Source organism: Piliocolobus tephrosceles, unplaced genomic scaffold, assembly GCF_002776525.5.
Source record: "Piliocolobus tephrosceles isolate RC106 unplaced genomic scaffold, ASM277652v3 unscaffolded_19, whole genome shotgun sequence".
NCBI lineage: Eukaryota > Metazoa > Chordata > Mammalia > Primates > Cercopithecidae > Piliocolobus > Piliocolobus tephrosceles.
Window position 1 is genome coordinate 1745018 of NW_022300975.1, and position 5329 is coordinate 1750346.

The window sequence follows — 5329 nt, forward strand, 5'->3', positions numbered from 1 at the left end:
GTTCCACACATAGCACAGTCTTCCCAATTCTTGTTTCTGCTTTCTCCCAGTCTTTTGTAATTTTTTTTGAAATAGGTTCTCACTGTGTTGCCCAGGCTGGAGTGCAGTGGCATGATCTCAGCTCACTGTAACCTCCACCTCCCGGGCTCAAGCCATCCTCCAGCCTTAGCCTCCCAAGTATCTGGGACCACAGGCACACCAACATGCCCAGCTAATTTTTGTATTTTTGGTAGAGACGGGGTTTCCCCATGTTGCTCAGGCTTGTCTTGAACTCCTGAGTTCAAATGATTCACCGCACCCAGTCATCTTTTGCAGTTTTTAACAGATGTATTCTTTTTTCTGTTTCGCAGCTTGTCTTCTTTTTTTTTTAAAAAAAAATAATAAACTAATTCTAGCCAGGCGAGGTAGCTCACCCCTGTAATCCCATCACTTTGGAAGGCCAAAGCAGGAGGATCACTTGAGTCCAGGAGTTCAAGGCCAGACTAGGCAACACACTGAGACAGTCTCTACAAAAAAATTTAAAAATTAAAAACATTAGCCAGGTATGGTGGCACACTCCTGTAATCCCAGCTACTCAGGAGGCTGAGGTGAGAGGATCATTTAAGCCTGGGAAGTCAAGGCTGCAGTGAACTGTGAGTACACCACTACACTCCAGTGTGGATGACCCTGTCTCCATAAAATAAATAAATAAAACTAATTTTAATTGCACTTTATATGACAAGTATTGTATCTTTAAGCCTACTAAATTTCTGATTTAAAAAAATTATTAAACAGTACTAAAAGCATAGTCATATTTGTTAAATTTCATATTGATAAGAACTGGTTTTGAATTCATATAAACATCTGCAATTGGCCAGTGTAAACAAAGACGATAGACGATGGTAATGGACCTTAATTAAACAGCCATCACTGCAATCCCATAATATTCCTTCCACTTTACCTACTCTGCGACTTTCAAACCAGGACAACAGATCATTGTGCTTCAATGGAGGCAGGTTTCTTTTTTTTTTTTTTTTTTTGAGTCAGTGTCTGGCTCTGTCACCCAGGCTGTAGTGTAGTAGTGCAACTCTGCTCTCTGCAGCCTCCGCCTCCTGGGTTTAAGTGATTCTCCTGGCTTAGCCTCCTGAGTAGCTGGGATTACAAGAGCCCGCTACCACGCTCAGCTAATTTTTGTATTTTTAATGGAAACGGAGTTTCGCCACGTTGGCCAGGCTGGTCTCGAACTCCTGACCTCAAGTAATCCTCCAACCTCAGCCTTCCAAAGTGCTGGGATTACAGGCGTGAGCCACCACACCCAGCCCAATGTAGGCAGGTTTCTTATTTGAAATGGTCCATGTGGTCTAACATATTGTGGGTGCTTCTTCCTTCCTAACCCATATGGGTTTCCATTGATACTTGTTCCTATAAGCTGCAATATTTGTTCCAAGAGACCTGATAGTGGCACTACACTAATTTCCAAATGCCTAGGATCCTCAGGATGATGCTTTAGTACCAGAGCAATTGCAAATTCATAATTAACCACAGAGGAATGCCAGTAATGCTATTTGTAATTTTTCTCTTCTTGTGCCCAACCAGGAATGTGTCCATGTTTCATCATGGACCAGATTCCTATTTAATTTTTCTGTTTCCTTTGCTGCTATCCAGCACTCTGGAGTAGCTTGGAAGTACTCCTCAACATTCCAGGAAAATTCTTTGAAGTTTTCTTTTGAATGTAGAAAATTTTAAAATCTTTTAACAGGTTGTTTGTTAGGTTTTCTATCTAATCAAGCCCAAAGGTATCTCTGTAAGTAGCAACGTAACAACATGTTCCGTCCACTTTTTCTGTTGGAATTGCACTGTGGATACCTCCATCTAATGCCTCATGACTTACAGTTTTCGTTGCCAAAACGTTAAATGACTGATGTTGCCTTTCGGTGAGGGTTCCATTTTCACCTCCCTAGAAGCACACGGCATTTTCCGCTCCTCGAAGCTGAGGCGCCTAGTGGTGAGCCCAGCAGGCGGTGCAAGAGTAGAGCGCATTTCTGAGCAGCGCCAAGCACAGGCGGGAAGAAAGCCCTGCGCAAGTAAGCCCGGGGCTCAGGCTGCTCACACCACTTACCCAGCGAAAGCTGCAGCCCGCGCCCCCAAAACCTTACTTCCATTTTTTTTTTCTTTCTAGACTTCTTCCTTCAGGATTATGATGAAAAGGGAGAGGAATATGGGAATACAGGCCGGGCGCAGTTGTTCACGCCTGTAATCCCAACACTTTCGGAGGCCAAAGCGGCCAGATCACTTGAGGTCAGGAGTTTGAGACCAGCCTGGCCAATATGGCAAAACCCCGTTGGGCATGGTGGCACACGACTGTAATCCCAGCACTTTGGGAGATCGAGGCGGGCGGATCACTTGAGGCCAGGAGTTTGAGATCAGGCTGGCCGACATGGTGAAACCCCGTCTCCAAAAATTAGCCAGGTGTGGTGGCATGTGCCTGTAGTCCGAGTTACTCAGGTGGCTGAAGCAGGAGAATCGCCTGAACCTAGGAGGCGGAGCTTGCAGTGAGCTGAGATCGCGCCACTGCACTCCAGCCAGGGCGACAGAGTAAGACTCCATCTCAAAAAGAAAAAGAAAAAGAAAAAAAAGAATATGGGAATGGTAGAAATACCAGAATAGCTCCTGAAAATTTTCAAACTATTGTCCCAGTAACAACTTTAAAGCGGTAAATTGTTGAATAATTAAGGTTTATAGCTCTGCCATTCTTAGACAGCATAATTAAATAATTTGGTCATTTGCAAGAAAAATGATGGCAATAAATCCTTGGAAATGAAGATTGGAAATGGGGCTTAGAAACAAGGCCACCCATTCTGCTTTGTTTCCTCATGTAATGTCCGCGTCGTAACTTGGCAAGGAGAGTCTGGAAATAATTTTTATTTTCTAACGGGAATATGGTCTTTAGGTTTTCCAAGACCGTGCATCTATCTATCTATTTATTTATTTTCGAGATGGAGTTTCACTCCTGTTGCCCAGGCTGGAGTGCAATGGCGAGATCTCGGTTCACTGCAACCTCCACCTCCCGGGTTCAAGCGATTCTCCTGCCTCAGCCTCCAGAGTACCTGGGATTACAGGCGTGCCACCACGCCTGGCTAATTTTTTGTATTTTTAGTAGAAACCGTGTTTCACCATGTTAACCACACTGGTCTCGAATTCCTGACCTCACGTGATCCGCCCGCCTCGGCCTCCCAAAGTGTGGGGATTACAGGCCTGAGCCACTGCACCCAGTTGACAGTGCATCTAAGAACAAGCTCTGGAAGTAGAAGTGGGTTGAGTCCAGAGTAGAGGAACGTTCACCACCCTCCTCTTTCTTGACAATTGCCTCTTTTCCTTAGCTTCTATGAACACCAAACTTTAGGCATTCTACTTACTTCTCCGTTAACTTCCTCTCTCCTCAGATTTGCTCCCCACAGTCATTTCCTCAAGAACACCACTTTACTTCCACCAGCTATGGTCCTCAGTTCCAGCTTTCCTTTTTTATGTTAAAAAAAAGGCCTTTAGGCCCGGGGCGGTGGCGCATGCCTGTGATCCCAGCACTTTTGGAGGCCGAGGCGAATTGATCACCTGAGGTCAGGAGTTCGAGACCAGCCTGACTAACATGGTGAAACCCAGTCTCTATTAAATACAAAACATTAGTCAGGCGTGCTGGTGGGCGCCTGTAGTCCCAGCTACTGTTGAGGCTGAGGCAGGAGAATCGCTTGAATCCATGGAGGTAGAGATTGCAGTGAGCCGAGATTGCACCATTGCACTCCAGCCTTGGTAACAAGAGTGAAACTCCATAAAAAAAAAAAAGGGCCGGGCGCGGTGGCTCAAGCCTGTAATCCCAGCACTTTGGGAGGCTGAGACGGGCGGATCACGAGGTCAGGAGATCGAGACCATCCTGGCTAACACGGTGAAACCCCGTCTCTACTAAAAAATACAAAAAAACTAGCCGGGTGACGTGGCAGGCGCCTGTAGTCCCAGCTACTTGGGAGGCTGAGGCAGGAGAATGGCGTAAACCCGGGAGGCAGAGCTTGCAGTGAGCTGAGATCCGGCCACTGCACTCCAGCCTGGGCGACAGAGCGAGACTTCGTCTCAAAAAAAAAAAAAAAAAAAAAAAAAAAGCATTAGTAGAGATAACTTATTTTATTGTCTTGTCTAGGTCTTTCCTACCAGTACAGTGGACAGATTATGTAGTAAAGATGAACCAAACCCTAACTGTTTACTAGCTGGATAGCTGTAGGGAAGCTGTTTAACTTCTCTAAACCTCAGTTAACGCATCTTTTTAAAAATTAAGATTAAGATTTATATTGATTTAGGCCGGATGTGGTGGCTCACGCCTGTAATCCCAGCACTTTAGGAGGCCACGGCGGGTGGATCACGAGGTCAGGAGATCAAGACCATCCTGGCTAACACGGTGAAACCCCGTCTCTACTAAAAATACAAAAACTTAGCCGGGTGTGGTGGCAGGTGCCTGTAGTCCCAGCTACTCGGGAGGCTGAGGCAGGAGAATGGCCTGAACCTGGGAGACGGAGCTTGCAGTCAGCTGAGATCGCGCCACTGCACTCCAGCCTGAGCGACAGGCTGAGTCTCAAAAAAAAAAAAAAAAGATTTGTATTGATTTAAACTTAAATTTAGATTTAAGATTAGGATTACTAAAAGACTTTATGTCATTGAACTTTTGTAACCACCCGCTGAAATATATATGATTATTAATTCCATTTTACAAGTAAGGAAACAGGTGAGACGATAAGTGATCTGTCCAAAAGTCACTCAGCTGCCAAGTGGCAGAGCTGAGATTTGAACTGGCATATGGATCCTGAGTATAAACTTTTTATCACTCTGCTCTATTGTCTCACATACTTGTTGACTTAATATTAACTATTACTGCTTGGGAATTTAGGGTAGTGAACAGATTATAACTAAAATCATAATCTAAAAATGAACCTGGGCTGCACACAGTGCCTCATGCCTGTAATCCCAGCATTTTGGGAGGCCGAGGCAGGCACATCACTTGAGGCCAGGAGTTCGAGACCAGCCTGGCCAACAAGGCGAAACCCCATTTGTATTACAAATACAAAAATCAGCCAAACATGGTGGTGTGCACCTATAATCCCAGCTACTCAGGAGACTGAGGCACGAGAATCGCTTGAACCAGGGAGGTAGAGATTGCAGTGAGCTAGGATCACCACTGCACTCCAGCCTGGGTGACAAAGCAAGACCTTGTCAAAAAAAAAAAGTAAGGGCTATCCCAAATCCCCTAAAGCTTCCTTAGAAAGAAAGAAAGAAAGAAAGAAAGAAAGAAAGAAAGAAAGAAAGAAAGAAA

General features: G+C 45.0%; 1 pseudogene; it reads right to left on the minus strand.

Moving 5' to 3' along the window:
* Window positions 1–766: 766 nt before the first annotated feature.
* LOC113225242 overlaps window positions 767–5329 on the minus strand; it is a 10693-nt pseudogene continuing 6130 nt past the window's right edge.